Source organism: Lissotriton vulgaris, chromosome 8 (genome assembly GCF_964263255.1).
Source record: "Lissotriton vulgaris chromosome 8, aLisVul1.2, whole genome shotgun sequence".
Classification (NCBI taxonomy): Eukaryota; Metazoa; Chordata; class Amphibia; order Caudata; family Salamandridae; genus Lissotriton; species Lissotriton vulgaris.
In genome coordinates, this window is record NC_141696.1 from 926991617 (window position 1) to 927014087 (window position 22471).

The following is a 22471-nucleotide window of genomic DNA, read 5'->3' on the forward strand; positions in this document are numbered from 1 at the left end:
CCCTTGTGGCATCTGTTCCCACCAAGGGCTAGATGTAGGTAAACGTGAAATACCGAATCCTTAATACCAAATTTTACCAATTTGGTTTTAAGGAATCGGTTTCTCTGATGTTCGTAAATATTAGGTAAAATGTACCGAATCAGTAATAATCAGTAAAATTTACCGATTCGGAAGCAATCGGTAAATGAAAAAAAAATCTGAAATCCCAATACCGATTCGTAAATACCAAATCCAATACCGAGTCGGTAAATACTGAATCGGTAATTTAAAAATTCGTTTTTTGATGAATCAGCCAATCCTGTGCATCCCAATTACCTCTCAAACAGGAAGTGGCCACACCCAGGCAGCTACACTGAACCTGGAGCTGACTGTGAGGCAGGTAGCTGAGCAGAGGAGACAGGAGAAACACAGCCTCCCATCTTCAACAAAAAAAAAACCTTGGAAAATGGCAAACCAGGAGAGAGAGAAGGAGGGAGCAGAAAGAAAAAGGAAGATGAAGTTTGGTAAAAAGGAGCTGGAGGTCCTCATTGAAGACGTCAGCAAAGACCATGAAAAGCTTCTTGGCAAACAGTCCCTCCATGTGCCAGAGTCTCAGAAGAGACAGATCTGGCTTGGGATCCAGAACAAAATAAATTCAATTGGGGTCACCCAGCGCTCCATAGAGGACATAAAGAAAAGGTGGTATGACCTGAGGAAGACGGCGAAGGCAAGGATGGCGGAGAGGCAGAGGCAGGCCAGCAAAACTGGTGGAGGGAAGAGCAGAGCACCTGCACCAACAGCATTGGAACTCTTGGTAGAGTCCACCCTCCAGCCGGAGACTGTGAGTGGCGTAGGAGATGCAGATGGTGCTGCCAGAGCTGCCAGAAAACAAGGTAAGATGCATGCCCAGCATGCTGTGCTTCCCCCTCCCCAACCCCAATTCCCAGAGAGGCATCAGGAGTCGGGACTCCCACTCCAGTTCATGTTTTACTCATTACTTGCAATGCATCGTGGGAGATGTAGTCTTAGGAAACACATTTTCAGAACAGTCAGTCTAGCAAACCCAATAGCATGTGACAGCAATTAGCAAGCAGAGGACAGTCAGAGTGATTGTCAGGCATAATGTTTAATGCAATGCATATGCAGCCCAATAAGTGAGTATATCTACATTCCGTCATTACAGGCAAGCTATCTCGCAGTGCAGCAGAGTGGAACACAGGGAAGGCCCCCAGGCCAGAGGAGAGAAAACAGGAGGAGGAGCAGTCATCTGCAGGGCACACAACCATCACATCACCACCAACAACTTCTCCATCACCACAGCTCCAGACAACGCCGCCATCACCACAAACTCCATCCCCACTGCCACAATCACCACCACCACTACAGTCAGGCAGGAGGCATGCCGTGGCCACCCTCCAGCAGATGGAGGTGTCAGAGGAGGAGGGCACAGGGGGCCAACAGTTTCCAGTGGATGAGGACGGCAACATTGAAAGGGCTGAGACACCATCAGAGCGTGCCCACACATCCTCCAGATGCCGCAGGGCAAGGCCAGCCAGTCCTCAAATCTCGGAGCAAGGTGACAGTGTGTTCGCTGGGCTGGAAGGCAACATGCTGAAGGTCCAGCGCCTCCAATGGAGAGCGATGTGGTCAATGCATAGGGAGATGTCGCACATGAAGGCGCACATGCACAGAATAGAAAAGGGAATAAGTGCAATGAACAACACCATGTCTGTGGGCATGAGCGACGTTGCAACGGCTGTGAGGGAGCTCTGTAGCAAGTTGGAGGAGGACCGCCTTTCTAGGCGCAGGGAGAGGCAGAGACTTGAAGCTTATACCAAGGCGGTAAAACGGCTGTCCATTGCTACCTCCCTCATGTGCAGGCAGTCAATAGCCATGCGGGAGGAGATGGCACATTGTAGTAGGAATGTGGCTAGCGGGATGGTGACAATGACCTCAGCACTGGAACTGCTGCAGAATGAGAAGTTGGCCACTACGGAAGCGGGAGGGACAGTGAGGAGGTTACTAGCCATAGTAGCATTATGCCATCTCTCACCGAGACCAGGAGGTGCAGCAAATGCCACAGCGCTGCCCAGGAATATACAGGCAGTACAGACAGTGGGGCCAAGGAACATGGCAATGCAGTGCGTGGGCGCAGGAAATAGAGCCAACTAGGATTTGGGACTCATTTGATGGGTGATGTAACCCATGTCTGTATGGACACTGGTTTTGATCTTGGTAGTGTGCTTATTAAACACCATCACACAAATACAGTAACTGGCTATGTCTTCGTACTCAAGCAGAAATAGTTGTGTGTTATCTCAGCCCGTCTGTATCTCCCATCCGGTTCTGCTGCCACACCAGCTGCCCAAGGCTCTGGCTAGGGATTGTCCTCACCCTCCTCCTCAGAGTCAGTTAGTTTCACTGCTGTTCCTTTTTTGTGGCAAGGTCAAGGTTATGTAGCATTGCACATGTTGCTATTATTTTGCAGCATTTGATGGGGCTGTACTGACATGCACCTCCACTTTTGTGGAGGCAACGGAACCTGCTTATTAGCAGTCCAAAGGTGCGCTCCACCACATTGCGTGTGCTCTTATGTGCCACATTGTATCTCCTCTCCCTTGTGGTGGATGGGTTGAGTTATGGGGTGAGTAGGAAGGACCGGAGGGCATATGCACTGTCACCTAAATGTAAAAGAAAGGGCCATTAATTTGTGTAAGCAATAGGTTAATCCAAGGTATACATCAGGGTGTGTCATATTGATTTACCTAGTAGGTATTCTTCTCCGAATTCACCAGCAGCCAGACGTATATAGATCCCACTGTTCCTGAATATGTAGTAGTCGTGGGTACTCCCTGGGAATTTGGCCACAATGTCAGTGATGATGAAGTTTGCATCACATATCACCTGCACGTTTATGGAGTGAGTGAGTTTGCAGTTGAGGTAAATCTATTTCTAGCTGCTGGTGGGCAGATTGGTATGTGGGTCACATCGATGCAGCCTATTACGTGTGGGAACAGTGCCTTTTGGTAGAAATCCAGCTTGGTCTTCTGCAGCTCCACCTGTGTGCTGGGGAAGGTTATGCATTCTGTCCATCATGGCGTCCAGGAAGGTTTTGAAAAAACATGATAGGCAGCTCTGTGACACACCACCTACTGCAGCTATCACACCCTGGTAACTTCCTGATGCTAGGAGGTGCAGGCAACAGAGCACCTGCACATGGGTGAGTATTGTGTGCGCTCTTTGTGTCTGATGCTCAAGATATGGTTCCAGGTCCCGTATCAGGTCAAGGATGGTGTGTGGGTGTAGCCTGTACCTGTCATGGATTTCTGGCTCAGTCAATTGATTCAGTGTGACACGCAGTCTGTACACACACTCTTCTCGTCTCCAAATCCTCACTCCTGCTGCTCTTAAATGTAGCTGCCTTGCTATGACGTAGAGGGCCACCATTGTGTTCACACTGTTCCATTATGGGTCTATTTTTATGCACTGCACCTGATTACCACCTGCTCTGGATCAGTGGTAAATAATGATTCGTTAATACCGATTTTGCTCAAAATCGGTATTACCGAATTTTTCTACATCGCATTTCCGATTTTTTCACCGATTCGTTATTTACCGATTCAGTATTTTTTGTTTTGGTGTTCACCGATCGGTAAATAAGGAATCGGTAACTGTTTCCTTTGGATTTACCGATTCGTTATTACCGATGGCATTCGGTAATACATACATCGCACATGGCTAAATACCGGTCGGTAAAGCCAAAATTTACAGATTTTCGGCTTTACCGACCGGTATTTGGCCACCTACATCTCGCCCCAAGTAGTTAATATCAGAAAAATTCTGAACTAGCTTGTATAGCACACAACATGTGTCCTCCAAGGCCCTGGGTCAAAAAGGCGTCACCATTAACACCTCCTGACCGTCCTAAAACCAAGTCAGTGTAGCTTTCTGGTCATTCCATTCTTTCATCAGTGTTCGGTTAGCCTGAAGGTTTTCCTTTTCCTGGTGCAAGCCTCACCAGCTTCCTGAGGCTAATTACATAGTCCACCACATCGTCCTGTAGAGACTTTGAGGTTCCTTCCAACCCTTCTCTGACTAAGGTGAGTGCACCCTGTACCTGGTGTCTATACAGAAGCTCAAAGGGACTGAACCCTATCACATTATGCAGAATCTCTCAGTAGGCAAAAGCAAGGCATGGCAGGAGAAGATGCCACTTTGTTCTGAGGTTCTCTGGCAGAGTTCCCATCATGCTCTTCAGTGTCTTGCTAAACCGCTCCACCAAACCATTGGTTTGTGGGTGGTATACTGTGGAGAAGTGTTATGCAACATCAACTTGCTCCTACATCTATCTCATGTAAGATGAGATGAAGTTGGTGCCCTGGTCTGAAATCACAGTCCTTTGAAATCTGGCACTAGAAAAGATTCCAAGGAGAGCTCTCACTACCTCTAGTGCAGTCATGCTCCTCAGAGGCACAATTTCCAGGTAACTGGGGGCACTATCTATCCACCACAACAAGGATATGCTTGTTTCCTGTCTAACTATGAGGGTGTCAAATGGACCAAATATGTTTATTCCCACTGCTCAAAGGTACCTGCAAGTGGGACAGATGCTACAAATCCTCTCTGTGTCTCTGCACGTCCCTGGCCTATAGAAGAGAGGTTCCAACTTATCCTGGATTGTTCTTATCCCTAAGTACCCTGCTAATGGCACTGCATGGGCCTGTGACAACAGGAAGCCTCTGTGCACTAAGTGAACTATTAGCCTCTTACTAGTTTCTGGCTCATGACTAACCTGCTCAATATAAAGTAGCCCATCCTTCCTGCTAGCACAGTGTTTCCTGAACACTCCTTTGCAGACATGTTTCCCAGCTTCCTATCAAAGTCCCACAATTGTAGGGCCATCGTCCTGTGCATTGTGGAAATCTTCCAGGGCAGGTCCTCCAAGAGCTAGCAAACCATGCAGCTCTGGAAACTGGTTTGCTTCAGGAGCCTCATTTTTCCCTGCCTCTAGAGCAGAAGCAATGACCCTCATGGCCATTGCTTTCTCAGAGCCTGCTGTTTCCTGCAGATTTCTTTATCCTGGTCCCTGCAAATCAGGAATTTTCCCAGTCCCACTCTGAGACTGATGTGCAGCCTGTTCTCTGATCAATGCTCCTGACTTTGTCCGAGCCATGAAGGCTTCCTGTCCTGACACCAAGCCAGGGGCAATCAAATCTTTGCTCAAGAGGCTTCCAGCACCTTGCTTTTCCCTCACCCGACAAAAATCATGACCACCTTGCCATTAAGCTCATCTTAACCATGGTAAGCAAGTAGTCAATGCCCTCTCCACTGGCTACCAAACCTATATCCTTGGTCCCACGGAATATCTCTTTGGGCTTAAAGTACTTCCTCTAAAAAAATAGTGCAGAAGCCTCCAGTATCCCTCAGGGCAAGCACTTTCCTCCTATTGATGCTAACTTCCTGCACAAACCCCATCATGTCAGGATGAATGTGCTTCAGAGCATCTGAGCCCCTTTCATAGAAGGCTGTAGTCCCCCCAAAAAACACAATCCATGAAACAGGCCTATATCATGGTGTTGATCTGTGTTTGCCTATGACAACAAAATCAGTATTAGGGATCCAGCCAGGGTGGCCGTCGCATCCTAATTTGCACAGCAGGACCGCTGCACCCTTGGAGGGTGGTCCTGTATGCCGTTACGGTGGCACGCAGACGAAGTCCACCCGCCATCGTAATGATCCCCCTTATTAAGTTGGGATACTACTGCAGTTGGCGAGGTGCTCCTTCATAGGTAGACCTACTAGATATTAAGCATGTATTTAGGTTTAGAGCGATTTAGGAGAATAGTCTACAAAAGATAAGGGGACCACATCTAAGCAAGGAAACAGGTGATTGCAACAGTGCCAAAAATATGCTAACACCTCATTATAACTGCATTAAACACCTGTTTGTCTGTCTCAGCTCTGCTTTTAGCCAGAACAATACAGCAAAACCCACCCATGTAGCAGTGCCATTTCCATCATAGAACCAGCCTAGACTCCAAAAATACAGTTGTATTTTATTATTAAATGAGCAAAAGGATTATTAAAACTATTTACACATTGTGCAACTAATCCTCGTAATACACATGAAAGCCAATGTTAATATAGTTATGACAGATACAGGTTTTTATTAGCTTTCAGTGGTGTTTAGATAAAATATCAAATACAAAAATATCATGATCCAAAAATATTATGACAAGAAGATTAGGATGTCAAGAATTTCGTTGACAGGAATATCGAAGGCAAAAATATAATTTTAAGTATTGTTTTTAACATCACTGTACAAAACGTCAATTTAGAAAATAATGTATGTAATATTGTTTGTGTTGTTTTGTATGTAATGTATTCTATATATTTATTAATTTTTTTTATTAATTTGTGTTTTAGTAAGATAAATTATGAATTATGAAATTGTTGAAATTTGGGTTTTTAGGGAATAAAGGTGGGGAGATTTTTAAAAAATAGATATTTTAAAGTACATTTAATATTAATTATTTTCATTATATGCAAATGAATACTGTGCAATGTATACATGTGTTTTGTTACAATAATAATCTTTAAAAATTGTAATTTATAATCAAGCAAAATATATACTGATAGTCAATTAGAAAATTATTATTTAATTTTAAATAATAAGATAAATATTTAAATAAAGGAAATGAAAAATAAATGTAATACAGTAAAATGATTTTAAAATTCAAATAAGTAAAATATTTCTAAATTGTTATATTGAAAATTATAATTTAATTGCAAACATATTTTTTTACATTTATATGTTAAAAATTGGTGTTACTTAATTTTATAAAACTTAATTTTGGGTTATGAATTTTTATTGTATTTTATGGTTTAAAGTAGAGGAATAGTGTTAAATAATAAAACAATATTAATTATTAATTGTGTTACAATTTAATGTTGTATATGTTAATGTTTAAATACAAATATATAGGTTTGTAATTGTGGTTAGTGTGTGTTTTAAGTAAATTTCAGTTTACTTTGAATATCCACATTTTTTTGTGAGTATGGAGCAATGATTATGCATATAAAAGTTTTAGTTTGAAGCATCCTGCATACAATGTTTTAGATTGTAGTGGGGATAGAAAATGGCACCCTGTTAGTGTCCAATACCTTCCCCAAATTGGTTTAGGTTGCAGTAGGAGTATTAACTGTTACTCTTCTAGTTTTCAACACCTTCTCAAAATTGGTATAGATTGGAGTGGGAATAGCAAGTGTCACACTTTTTGTGTCTAACACTTTCTCCAAATTATTTTAGACTGGAGTGGGAGTAATAAATGTCGCCCCTGTAGTGCCCAGCGCCTTCCTCAAATTAGTATAGATTAGAGATGGAATAGTAAATGCCACACCTTTACTGTGCAACATCTTCTCTCAATTGGTATACATTGGAGTTAGAATAGTAAATGTCACACTTGTAGTGTCCAACCTTTTTCCCAGATTGTTTTAGATGTGATTGGGAATAGTAAATGCCACTCCTTTAATGTCGGACACTTTCATTAAATTGGTTTCAATTGCAGTATAAATAGTAAATGTCACCCTTGTAGTGTCCTACACCTTGCCCAAATTGGTATGGATTGGAGTAGGAAGAATAAATGTCATGCCTTTAGTGTCCCGCACATTCAATCAATTGTTTTAGATCGGAGTGAGAGTAGTAAATGTCACCTCTTTAAAGCCCAACACTTTCATCAAATTGGTTTAACTTGGAGTGGGAATAGCGTATGCCCCCTTTATTATCCAAACATTTGCCAAATTGGTGTAGATTGGAGAGAGAATAGTAAAGTCATCACTTTAGTGTCTAAAGCCTTCCCCAAACTGATATAGATTGGAGTGGGAATAGTAAATGTCAAACGTTTAGTTTCCAACTTCTCCCCAAATTGGTATACATTGGAGTGGGAATAGTAAATGGTCCATATTTAGTATCCAACACTTCCCTCAAATTGTTTTAGATTGGAGTGGCAATAGTAAATGTCACCTCTTTAGTGTCCAACACTTTAATCAAATTGGCTAAAATTGGAGTGTTAATGATAAATGTTACCATTTTAGTGTACAACACTTTTCCCAAATTGGTATGGATTGGAAAGGGCATAGTAAATGTCAAACCTTTAGTGCTCAACATCTTGTTCAAATTAGTATAGATTGAAGTGGGAATAGTAAATGCCTCCATTTAGTGTCCAACACATTCTTCAAATTATTTTAGATTATAATGGGAATAGAAATGATTACCCTTTAGTGTACAACACCTTCCCCAAAGTGGTATAGATCGGAGTTGGAATAGTAAATATCACCCCTTTAGTGTCCAACTCATTCAAATATACATCACCTCTTTAGTGTCCAACATTTTCCCCAAATTGTTTTAGATTTGAGTGGGAATAGTAAATGTGATCCCTTTAGTGCCCAACACTTTCTTAAAGTGGTTTATGTTGTAGAGTGATTACTTAATTTTCTAATTTTATTGTGAAATCCTTTGTTTGAATTGCATTTGTATGTAGTAGAAACATTTTGTGTTACTTAATTAGTACTGTTGGTGGTAAGAAATATAATGAAAATAGTTAGTTGTATGTTCATAATAAATTATAGTATTAGTTATATATTTTTATAAACTAAAGACACGTAATACATTTTCATTTTTCTAATTATATTTATGTTGCACAGTTTATTTAGGAGCCTATTATGATGGTGGTAAGAAAGCCTACAACCTTTTGGTCGGAGTCTATCTGACCAACATCTCTGGTTTCAATTCTGACCAGCTGATAAAGATGCAGCAAGTCAAAATTGAAACCGGCCGGTGATTCTGGCTGGCTTTAAACGAGGTCAAGGAGCACGTCGGGCAGTGGGAACCGGCTCGTGATCCACTTTCTGCCCTTGGGATTATCATGCACAGTGTCAGGCATGGTTTTCATGCCGGCCTGTCTGACATGGAAGCCATGCGAGAAAGCATGCTTGAGGGCCCCCAGCAGGGCTCCCTTGGGTGTGCGGCCTGCGGTCAGTGGCCAAAGGGGCCTCCATGGTGCCCACCAGTTGATCCCTGACCCCCTGGCAGGCACATTGAGGTGCCTGACACAGGGTGCTCGGATGAACCACACCTCCCATTTCCCCTTAGGAGCATGTATTATTGCTGGTTTAAGGCCGTAATGCCTGCTCCCATAGGGAAATGAAGAAATGTATTGCATTATAATTAGGAGTTCAGGACCGTCGACCGGGTGTCAATCGTCTCAGGACCGAGTCGATGTCGGGCGGAAGCTTGACATCAAAATCGGCCCCTTAATGTATATATTTACCTTTTTAAACATATGTATTTCAAATAAAAATAAACATTTATAAATAGATAAACAAATAAAGCAGCCGTCTCGACCAGCTAATTAAAATGCGACCAAACACAGTTTGGTCGCCTACTCCCATTTCTCAATGGGAGCTCGTGTTACGGCTTAAACTGGCTGTTACACAAGCTCCCATTGAGAAATTGGAGGTGTTGTTCATTCCTGTAGTGCCTGCACGGGGTGCAGCAATCAACCTGCCCCCCAACCGTAGACCGCACACCTAAGGGGACCTGCTGTGGGACCTCAAGCATGCTTTCCGACATGGTTTCTCAAGAAAAAAGAAATCAGGCTGATACTAATGATCAAGCTGTTAACAGACTACCTTAAATCAAATGTAATTCCCCTTGGCCTTCAAGTGCCCAATATCCCAGGGGTCTTTACCACCAATCCCAAATATTTGAATGGATTTAGCTACATAAGTACCACCTGTTCCAGGCACTGGATGGTGCTTGGCATCAACTGAACTTATATATAAAAAAAAATCTTGTCCGGCTGGACTAAAGACATTCGATCGATTTAAGCGTATGATTATTGTGGTTGTCCATTTTTCCTTCCAAAATAGGGACCACTGTTCTCTAAAACATGTTACTGCCCAAGGTCCCTATGGCATACCTTCTGGGTTTCCCTTGTTTTGTATAATTCTATATTTCTCGAGTCACAGTTTGAGAATAACGGCTTTGGAAGGATGTAAGGCTAGTCATGGTCTGCACTTGTAATGTGTGGATGTTTCCAGCACGCGCCAAACCCACAGAGTTACCCACAAGCAGGCACGGTATTCGCAAAGAGTTTTGAAATGGGAGACCCCCTCATACCTATGACCTTTCAAACAAAGTTCGTGTGGCCCTCGGCGCTGTTCTAGAGAGGCACATGTGAGTGCCGTGCACTAAAGGGGCGGGCGGGCACTCATCTCTGGCCCCCACCACTCCTTATACAGCGCCCTAAATATAAAGACTAGAAACATGGATCACTAACTGATGTAGCCTGTACTGTTCCTTTAGGAAAAACACAACAGACACTTACAAAATGTCAACTTCAGACTGTGTGAGCGACAAAGATATTGTAGAGTCTACTTAGTGCGCCGGCGAAGGGGTTCTGAGAGTATTTCTGTGCCCTGATCGAAAAGAGTAAAAGAGCAGCTGCAGCACCTCCATGGTTACCCTTTGTGTGGATGTGCGCTGCGAAACCAACTACAAACCAATTACATACACCTTAGAAAATCAGTGAAACTCCTCCTGCATGTTCTTAAAAATTAGGTGATGTGCCGGATAATGTTAATGGCATGCCAGCCACTGTTATGTGTGCATTAGTAAAATGCAGACCACATCTACTTCTCAAAGCTACCTCTTTTGAAGTAGCTTAGTAATATAATAGATGTTCGCAACTTTCTTCAGATGATCCTTCCGAAAACACTCTTCGCCCTTGACCCAGTTTTTAGATGGTCAGATTTCGTGTCCAGCTTTATCTCCACTCCCTATAAGACGCATGGGTTCTGCTGGCAAAGTGAAGATAAGGGGGGTGAGGGAGATGAGGCTTCCATCAGGCTAGACCTGTGGCTATTGGGAATTGTGGAATACCAGGCCTGCCTTATGTTGATTCCACCAATGCCTCTCTCTTTCTTCCTCTAACCCTCCCACTCTTGGTCAATCAAACATTGATGATGAAAAATAGGCCAATGCCCCCAAAATGTTATTGCCCCTGTGCCTAGTAGAATTCCACCCCCCGCTGCTCACCTGTCCTTTTTCCCCAGCACCCCCGCACCTCCCCCGCTACCTTCCATGGGCGGCAATCTGGAGGATAGCGCCGGGCGCCAGAAGCTCTAGCTGCGCCATTGATGCCGCGACCTCCCAGGTTGAGAAAATCTCGCAGGAAGGCATTTTAGTACCTGAAAATAACTATAGGGGATTCAAATTCTCGCTTGAGCTCGCCAACTTAACGTTGGCGAGCCATGGCGCTTGCCAGATTATTGATGGAACTCTGTGAAACTCTGCTGGCAGAGCAGAATTTGCACCCACCTCTATTTTTCTATGGCATATTCTATTTGAGCAGATGTAAAAGTAGGTGTGCTTTTTTCGTCTTATGTTTAGCTGGTGTGAAGAAATTCAAACAGTGTTTGTAATTACAGGGAGCGTTATGTTGTTGTGATGAATATCTTGTTCTGTTCGATTTTACTTGCTTTTGCATTTGTACAAGGTTCTGCCACTTGTCATCATCACTGCTGTTCGGTGACAGTTTCTGAATCCGCGGTAATTGAGCGAGAAGGCACTTGATGAATAGAAAATATTACTGTGTTGATTATGTTCAATCTCTCATTTGGTGCAAGGTCAGTTCCCACAGATTCCTGTTGTTCACTTTCCTTTTTTCAGCTGGTTTAAAGATTTTGCAATTGTTTGTGTTTGTCTGAGAGCCCTGCCGCTCGCAGGGTTTGTAGCTTTCTGTTCTGTCTGCAATAATGATGCTGTTCACACTTCAGATGGGTTCTTCAATAGTACTGGCTCCATTCTACTAAGAATTACTTTCCCTGGAGACTTCCATGTACCTTTTCCCATCCAGTAACTCATGAATTGATATCGATTTCAGAATTCTAGTTTTGCCGCTACAGATATGGAAATACATACATCTGTATCACCTAAGGTAACCAGGAAGTTGTTCTAGCCCAGACTTCACTGAGAGTCATAAATCCATGTGTCTTCTTTTTGTATTAATTTTTCCATACATTGCATTTTTCAATTTTTTACGGGTTCATTAAAACGTCAGGTTCCTTTCTAGGAACCACCCAGCCCTCAAGTATGTGATGCCTGATACCATCTTTGACCTTTTGAAACAAAACAAACAATGTTTAGAACAAAGGCTCACCCGCATTCTTGACTTCAGTTAACGAATGCAGATAACAGAAATGTCAGGTAAGCTCTGTGGCTGCCAGTGGAAATAAATCCTACATGCGGACTAAAAGTAAGCAAGCACCTTTAAACTGTACCTTATATAAAAAAAACAGAAAACCTTGAGGGGCCTATTCAGAAACTTCATTTCGCAGTATGTTTACCATTAGTATAATAGTACTACTCATGCACAACAAAACACGACCCACAAACCTATCTCTGGCTTTACTGTCTTTTCTATGCAGAGATCTGGCTCTACTGTCTTTTCTATGCGGAGATCTCTGCCACTAGTGCAGATATCTTTGCACATGGGTCTACATTTTAGTGGAAATGTGGGCAGAAGAGATGTTGTCTAGAAAATGGGGGGCCTTTAAACCCAAATGAAAGAAGTATAGGAGGGTTAAGGAGGAGTTTTGAGTTAAACATGCAAATACAAAACACCTACTCACACAAGAGTAAGCTCAATGCTATCCACAAACTACACATCTAAAGTTGCTGCAGCCAAAAAAGTCTCAACACATATGTAACTGTACTACAGCCCAGCCACGGATTAAGTCCAGCACCACACATGGCCACTCACAGGACCATCAATACACTCTATTTGAAAACTATGGAGGCAGGGATTTAAAATAACACCTGGTAGAAAATGTTTCAATACGACTTTTAAAATAAATATATACATTGTGTTTAATTGGAAATAACAAGTATAAAAAATATTAAATATTTATGATAATAGAAATATAATAATAAATCAAGTGTCACATTACATTAAAAATAACAAAAACTTTTGTTAAAAATATTTCTATACATGGTGTTAAATAAATGTTAATACATATTAAGTACAAAAAATAATTTAGGGTTGAATTTTCTAAAATGTATACTTTAGGGATATTTATTTTTTAATTAAATAAATACATTTTAAATAATTACATATTTTGGCAGAAAAAAATGGACAAAGCGAAAGTCTCATGAGTAGCCTATGTGTAATACGTGTAAATACGTGTAAAATCTGTACATATTACCTGATTTACCTGTGGACACTTTACAGGGCACAGAAATTCGTATTAAGCATCCCTCAAAAAAAATGTTATACTAGACACCACTTGCTCAACTTTGTACTGTGAGACAATGCGTAGTGTGTGAGCAAAAATTCCTTCTTTCTGTATAAGCCATTGACAACATAATTTTATATACAATATATCTGTATTCAACTCTTTGTAAAAAGCGCACTGCACAGTTTTGTAATCATTTTGCAATGCAGCGCTGCATATTTTCTCACAGCGCGTTGCTACATTATCATGTGTAAAGCGGGCACTTTGCTGATATAAATGAACCTGTCACTTGTGTTTCATGCTTGAGAAATTAAACAGTTTTTTTCATCGCTCTAAAATTTACCAAAGTCTCTTGGTTTCTGTGACAATAGGCAGCATACACAAACACATCCTGTCAAATTCATGAATTGATTAAGCATCAAGGCATCTGCAGGTGTGTGCTGTTGTGACATTGCTTCACGCCTAGAGGCAGGGCGATCACATCGCTCAGTGTCACTAATACAAGCCATTCTCAGTCTGGTAATGCTTTTACTGAATCTCAGAACTGCATCTGGGGGGAGGACTTTAAGCGCCACGATTGGAAAATCGAAAATATAAACTAAGTCAAAGCTGATTAAAGTATATACAATGAAAGGTGGCCTTGATGACTTTGACCGTCATCTATTTTGTCACTTTTAAAAGGAAGACAAGTTCTAAAGAGAACATTCCTGCTATCTTCCTTTCTAACCTCTAATTAAATCTGTGGTTATAGCTCTGTGTGTTTTCTGCAACTATTTTAGAAACGCCCAGGCTTAAAGTTATTTCCACTTTAAAAAAAGAGTACAGCAAATAATACGTTTTATGTATGCTTCTGCAGGAAGGGAAGAAACTAGTGAAACAATCAATGTTTTTAATCAATTGTGACCTGTCCTGTTAAAGGCACGACGTGGCAAGGAAATGTTTTTTTAAGAACACAGATTTACATGAAAAAAAGACAACAGACAATTGCAGATGAAATCCAATAATGAACCTTTAAATTTCTAAAATGATTAAGGCACATTTTAAAAACGTGCCTGCTGATTTAGAGTTCTATGGTAACGAAATGGCTGTAGGTGAGGAAGTTGTAAATGCTCTGTTAGATGATTTTCCATTGCTGGAAAAACCCTTTTTTGCTACTGCATCTCTAATATTAAACATATGAACGTAGTGATTCCACCATAAAATCATATATCAACTGGGATTCCTTCAACAAAAGACTTAGCACTTTAAAGACACATCGCATGGTTGTTCCTTGCCACTGAAACTCAAATCAGCACTAATGAACAAGCATTCACACTGGTACACAAATCTGAGCAATCAACACATTGTGAACTTTTACAGATGATCTGTGGATTCTCACCAAGGAACTGTTTGTGATTAATTAATGTTACAAAGATGGACAATTCAACCTCATATGTTTACCATTATTGTGTATTGTCAAGAGTTTGAGCCCCCCATGAATGTGAATCCTTGAGAACAGGGTTAATCTCACAGTCTGTCACAGTATGCTTTTGGGTAAGGAACATTGAAGTCCTTTTGCTAACGTATTAAGTGAAGGCCTATGCATATATAGTGCTAATTGTTCATATTCTTGGCAGATTCTCTGGGCCGTAGCTCAGCAACATTCTTGGTGGCAAAAGCAGCAGAGCAGTGACCAGGAAAAGAGATCCAACTGCAGAATTGTCTTTCTTGTTATTTTTTGCACAAGCGAGGAGCTGCAGATTTATTACGGCACTCAGCATGGCCACCCTGTGTGAATCCATGAGGGATCCGTGGATCCAGCCCCAATAGAAAATTAAAATACACAGACACACTTACACACTCTCTTATATCCCAATAGTAGACCTCACACATCTATACAGTCACTCACAAACTCACTTACATTCCCACACCAGCACTCACACAGGAACAAGCACACCTACACAGCCACTTACACAGTCATTCACATACTCACACTCCCACTCACCCACTCATCCTGCCACTCACATACACATATAGCCACTGACACACCAACTTACACACCCATACAGCCACTCACACACCCGTACAGCCACTCATACACCTACTCACACACCGAAACAGCCACTCACATACCACTCACACACTCATGCCACAAACCACACACTGTGCCCTAATTTCTCCAGTTATTGTCAATGTAACCAATGTTCAAGTAAGATGCACCATACTTCTTTCGTTTTGCTTCTTTTTTCTCATTATCTTTTGTTTGAGTACCCTGCCATCTTTTGACAGCAGGACATGTTCTATGTCAAATGTGTGCAATATGAATGAACAACACATATATGATGCTATATGCGGTGTAGTTGTTTTTTACTTAACACATTGCAGTTTCCAATAATGTCTTAAAATATCTTCTTATGTTAGATGCATAAATATGAGTGACACAATAGGCCGTGCCGCATGTTTAAATCAGAAATTGCAGTAAGCTGCCCATTTGAGCCATTGCCAAAGTTCTCCTTCTTCTGGCCCACATTCTCAGTGACAGGTAGCATCAGTGGATGACATGCTTAGAATCCACTTCCTACCTGATAATGAGAGCTGATGAGATGGTATATGGTTCTCATTTTTATGAATGGCTTTTCATACCCTTTGCTAGACCTGCAGTGATCCGTTGATCACTATTCAAATCCTAGCAAGGGCAACTCAGCATTTTATCTTTTGAGGTCAGTTAATTGAGTACTGTTAAATTGAGCAGTAGAAAGCATTGTTATTCGCAGCATTTAAAAGCATAAAAGCAGTACAAAGCAATGTAAATAAATAGTTATGATAAATTTACTTTTTTTAAATAGCACAGAGCTCTGCACTAACATTCTCCCCATACTGCTTTAGAAAAAATGCCAAAATAGGAAGGAAAGGATGATAGAAGTATTCTGAGAGTAGTGTAATCAATAGTAGGTCAGCAGAAAAAAACACTCATTAGTGTCTGGAAATATCATCTACCCAACCACCTTCTGCCCACGTGGCAAAAATAGGAAAAGAAAAGAAAAAGAAAGATCAGGAGAAAGGAAAGTGGGAATGTGGATGCATACTGTTACAAGAAGAAAGACCCAATCTAAACAGTTTCAGTTTCCTACGTCTTTATTTCTGTTTTTACACCATAAAAGACATCATATAAAATACATCCATAATTCATAAAATTTCAGTTCATAACCTAATTAATTTAACAATATAATATTAAAAAGTTTTTACATAATATCCTCTATTCAGTCACGGATCCAACAAATTTAGATAAAGTCCAGTTCATGAATAGTTTAACAATTAATAAAAAAGTTTTCATATTATCATCTAAAAACATCTTGGACCAATAAAACTAGATTAAATATATTCACAAAGACGTTCAGAAATACTTTCGAGAATAACATTTTTAAAACTTCATCATATTACAAAACAAGTGGGTGCCTAGCTCTTAGAATCCATGCCCACACTCTGAGGTATTAGATCTTAAAACCCAGAGGGCTTCCATACACACCCGTGAGTTTATCTTTCTGCAGATGGGCTTAAGCCATTTGCGACGGGGGCAGAATAGGCTGGGCAAACAAAAAAAAGGTGGCTAATAGATTTCTTCACCCCAATACACCAAGGACAGAACTCATTTTGTTGACCTCGCCAATTATGTGTAAATGCCCTTACCGGTAGAGTACCAACTCTAAACTGATGGTAGAGTTTTCTATCTAAGCTTTTTGTGATGCAGTCCCAATAAGGCTCTATGTGGATCTCAACCTTATGGAGCAAGAAAAGACCTGTCAAATTTGAGGACTGAGATGACAAAACATGTTGTTCTTTCACAGTCGCCCAATACAATGATTTAAATTCTTTTTTTGGCGGAAAAACATTGTAAACTCAAGCCCATGTTTAGCAGGATGGACATCACGTCTCGAAACCACGGAAGATTTCCTGACCCTATGATTGATCTCACATCCAAAATTTCGTTTGCAAACAGGGCAGTTCTGGGGTGGATCATATACGTCTCCACAGGACAACCATCCTGTATCGTGCTAGATCTCTAATAGAGTGACAACCCATATCTAACAGAAGGGTGAGGGTGGGGGTCGATTGTGGAAGACCAGCCAAGCTATGTAAAAACTTGTTTTGGATTTTTATCAAGGGTGCAAGGTCCACAAAACTCCATAGATCAGCCCCATAAAGGATAGCGAAACTTATTTTTGCATTATACATTTTTAATGCTGGCAGTATCCTATTAGTTTGCGAACACTGTTGCTCCTTTATTAGACACCCCGTTAGGCGAGCAAATTTTAAACAGAGGACCTCAATCTGTGCCTTCCATCTTAACCGGTAATCTATAACCACCCCCAAATAAGTCATAACACCAACCTGTTCTAGTTTGGTGCCATTCATACTAACTTCACTCCGTTGTGGTTTATTTTTCGTTAAGACCATATATTTCGTTTTAGACACATTGATCTCAAGGTCATTGATGTTACAAAAGTCCACAAATTTATTAATTGCAGTCTGTAACCCCGCTTGAGTTTTTGCCAACATCAGCGTGTCGTCGGCAAAAATGAGAAGGGGAAACTTTCTCCCACCTAGGACAGGCGCATCTGTTGGGGTATCCCCTAGAAACTGCACTACTTGGTTTATAAATAATAGAAATAGGGTTGGTGCCAGGACACATCCCTGCCTTACACCACGAGTCACGGGGAATGGCTCTGTCACCTGTCCCTGCCTACCCCATCTTACTCTTGCAAAGTTATTCTCCTGCAGTCTTACGGTTAACTCCAAAAGTTCTGTTGGCATTCCCATTTTACTCAGAGCAACCCACAGCTTCTCTCTAGGGACGAGGTCGAACGCGGATTTGAGGTCCACGAATGCTGCATAGATAGTACCCCCACCTAAATGCACAATCTTCCAGTATATCAAAACAAATCTGAATACTTGGTCGACTGTGCTGGTGCTTGTCCTGAACCATGCTTGCATCGGGGATAGGATACTTTCCTCGTTCATCCATGACTGTATTTTACCCAGAAGCATTCTTGCTATAACTTTTTGCAGGGCGTCTATGAGGCTTATGGGGCGATAATTCCCTGGTAGAGACCTATCTCCTTTTTTGAAAACAGGTAGGATTTCGGCCCCTTTCCAAGAGTCTGGTATCCTAGCTCGGTTTGCAATAGCATTTGCTAAAGTCGTTATATATGGTACCCAGTTCTGCTGATTATACTTACAGAGATCGGCTGGAATGCAGTCCATCCCGGGCGCTTTACCCGCTTGGACCAAACTTAACCCCTTCTCCGCCTCAATATTTTCAAACACTAAAGGCACACTTGTAGTTTTAGGTATAGATGACAAACCTCTCTCCGCTTCTTTCAATACCCTCACCAACCCACAGAACTGGGTTGAATAGTGCTCCACCCAATCCTCAGTTCAAACATGATTTGCTGGTGTTTGCGAGTCCTTGGGCCCACCCCATTTCACGACCTGCCAGAATTTTATCTGGTTAGAGGACAAGCTGGCCTCATACAGGTCCTGCCAGCGACGGCCGTCCCATGATTGCTTTGCATTCTTTTGGGCCCTCTTATAATTTAACCTCTCTGCTTTAATAATTGATGTATCCCTAGTTTTCATAGCACTAATCAGAGAACTATGGGCTTTACCACAGGTTTTATCGAACCATTGTGTACCAGAAGGAACACAACCCCTTTCCCCAGATTTCCCTGATTTTGTAAATAAAGTTTTCATTATACCGAACAAGTGCTCATGTATAGAGCTAATCTGCTCGAGTGAGCCTAAAACTCCAATCACTAACTTGGCCTGTTTTACCGAATTTGACACTTCGTTGGAAATTTTTTCAAGGGTGACTGGATCATCCAGGACCCTACACCAACGAACCCTACGGCAATCGTTTGTTAAATTGGCCTCTGCTGTAATACAATTTTTGGGAAAAGGGGAAAAGTGCTGGCCCCACTATTGTTTTTACAAGCTCTTGAATACGAGCGACAAATCAATACTTATTTCAGATTTGTACGGTACCATTTATTTATACCATTTACTTCTTCTTTTTTCAATTTTATCAAACAAATCCGATTGTCTGAGAAAGATACCACATTGACATTTACAATTAAGACATTAACATAAAAAATTCACACAACAATTCATTATATACACATATATACATTGCACCATTATTGCACCTTTACTGTGCAGCAAATTCAAATCTTAGCATTTGTGATAGAACAAATCATATTTCCACAATGCTTATAAAGGATAAAGTCGCTTAGGAAAAGGAGGTGAAAACAATATAAATGAGAAAGATTTTTTGATCAAAACAATCCAACTGAGACTACACGACTTAATCTAATTTCTAGTCAGTCCAATTCTTTGGCTTGTTCTTTCCTATCAAAAATCAATTGCCTCCTTTATTGCCGACGCGTTTCAAACTCGCTGATTCATTTGGCGAGTTCTCATCAGGGCTTTATCTTTGGAATCTTTGTCCTGGAAATGTAGCGGGTTGCCGAGGCTCACTATTCTTATCTTTTCTAGTTGTCAATTCTGTTTGATTGGGATCTTGCGCCCTCGAACTTATTTGGCGTTGTGTGTGCCTAGATTCAAGCCACAGGTCCCGGAAGTAGCAGAGGTTACTCCCCACCTGAGCTTGGTGTGCCCGATATCGTGACCGGCTCCCTTTGAAGTGCTGCTCGATCTGCACTGTTTTTCCGTTCTACTTGCCTCGATTAATGCGTATTTTCAATTCCGGTGGGTCCAGATCCCTGCTACCGCTTAGTCTCTATCACTCTCACCTCGCTTCTCTCGTTGTGGCTTTGGAGCTAGCTGGTCCCCCCTCAACTTTCAGATTTAGTACCAGGGGATTGTGGTCACTCTCTGGCCTTGGTATAATTTCCATATCCTCTAATAGTGACCAAAACTCTAGTTTGATTAAGAAATAATCAATTCTACTTGTGCTAGATCCATTATCAAATGTAACCTGTCCTGTCCTGTCCGACTTTGCAAGTCCATTAGCTGCTCCTAAACCCCACTCCAGGCACAGACCCAGCCACTGAAGAGCTGCCTCAGTGACCTTTTTAATAGGTTTTATGGCAAGATTTGGGACATTCCATAGTTGGTCAACCTCCCCATAACAATCATCTCCCTCACTAGACAGGGGTTCAAAAGTGCAGTTTAAATCTCCTGCCACCACAATGCACGTATCCCTCCAAAATACAGTCCAATAGATGGTCTAGGTCATCTATTATTGCTGGGCTGCTCCCTCCTGGTAGACCTCTGGCATAAATATTAATTATAAACAGTTCCTGATGATTTTCTCTGCAAAGTTTTAGACCCAGGATATCATTATTTTGGGCTATCAATTCCAATGGCCTGTAACCTAAGGATTGTCGAATCCATATTACCAACCCACCTGAGGGTCTTCCCTTTTTTCCCTTGATTGCAGGGTTATAGAAATTAAGATAACCAATACGAAAAACAGCATCAATTGCCCAAATTTCTTGGAAAATTAAAATGTCGTGCTGATCTATAAAATCCCCCCATTCTGCTCCATCTAATTTCCCCTTCAGCCCGCGATATTCCATGAGGCTATATTTATAATGTGTTACTGTTTCGGAGGATCGTTTGTGTTTAGATCTATATACCCCCTCTCTCTCTCGCCAATCAACAGCCCAGTTTCGGATCCATTTCCTATAAGTCCCACCTCCATTTCAACCTCTATATTAGTCGATTTTTGGGTGCAACTATCCTCCCTTAGTGTATGAGAAGAATTTAGATACTCCAAACTACTAGCTGTTTTGGTCACTCTGTAGTTGTCTGTTGACTCACAGGAGAGTCAATCGACCCCTTCCAGACCACTAAGCGGTGCATACCGATTCGAGAGTTGGGTATAGAACAAGGGATAAGTAGCCAGGTCAGGGGGATGTCTCCCTCTGGGTCCACTATTGTGATAAGATGGTGTTTGAAAGGGAGGGTTACTAGATCTACCTAAATGGGGATAAAAGTAGTGCAGCGATAGCGTTTGGACATCCCCCACTTTTCCAAATTTCGGTTTTCTACAAATGAAATCCACCACCCAGGGGTCCCTGAAACTAACAATAATGCCGTCCCCCTCTAGATCTTTTTGACAGTGGCCCACCCAGTCTACTCTTCTAACGTTTAGGATCTCTGTTTTGGACATGGGTGGAAGTGACCTGTTCTTATTTAGCCAAAAATGTACTTTATTGTATAGATCCCGATGTGTTTCCACTTTCCCCTCCTCCAGAGGGACCAATCTCGTTAGAATGATGGTATATGGTACAGACTCTGGTGGCAGATTAACATATGGTGGTTTGGGATGAACATTTTTCCTAACCAGATTATCTTGTTCCATTAGGCGGGTAATATTTGCTGGCCTGCTAGAAGCAGGCTGAGGTTTAGATGCTACACCTTCCTTAGGGGTTTATCTTTACCTGGTTTATCCTCATTCCTGTTTTTGCCTGTTTTTGCTGTACTTCTTGGGATGATAGTGGTGCAGCTTTGGCCAACTTCCCTGACCCTCCAGTATTATTTTTAGATTGTTTCTGGCTTCCAGATTTTGCATCACCTGTAGATGCAGGGGGTTTTGTTAGCTTTTTCATAGTCTCCATATTATCTCTCACTAATGCCTCCATCTAGTCCATTTTATCATTTAGCAACCTTGTCCGTTCTAATAACGGCAACAGTAGGGATTTTACCACAAATTCTATCCTACCCAAGAGAACATCATCAGCATTATTTGTCGGTAGATGATTAATGGTATTAGTAGGGGAGATGGACATGGGTGCTGCTATGTTTGTTGTAGGTGTTGTGTTACACTGCTTTTTGAAGCCTTCGCAATACCGCACTTTTGAGTTTTCTCTTTCCGTTTCCTTTTACTATAATTTGATTTATGAGATTCTTTTAGGGGTGGGTTTTTAATTTCAGGACTGGATACAAGTCCAGATGTTTCATTGTCATCAGTATCGATATCGATATTCACTAAGTTATTATAAAAGGGAGCTACTCGACGATGTATCCAGAGCTATAGCAGCATCATCGGGCTCCCGATCTACAAGCACCGATTCTGAAATAGTACCATTGTTATCACTAGGGTCTAATTGGGATAGTAGAACTGGGGATTCTACCTGCTAAGCATGGGCGGAAAATCCGTTACGCTCGCGGATTTTGCGGATTTTCGGTAAAT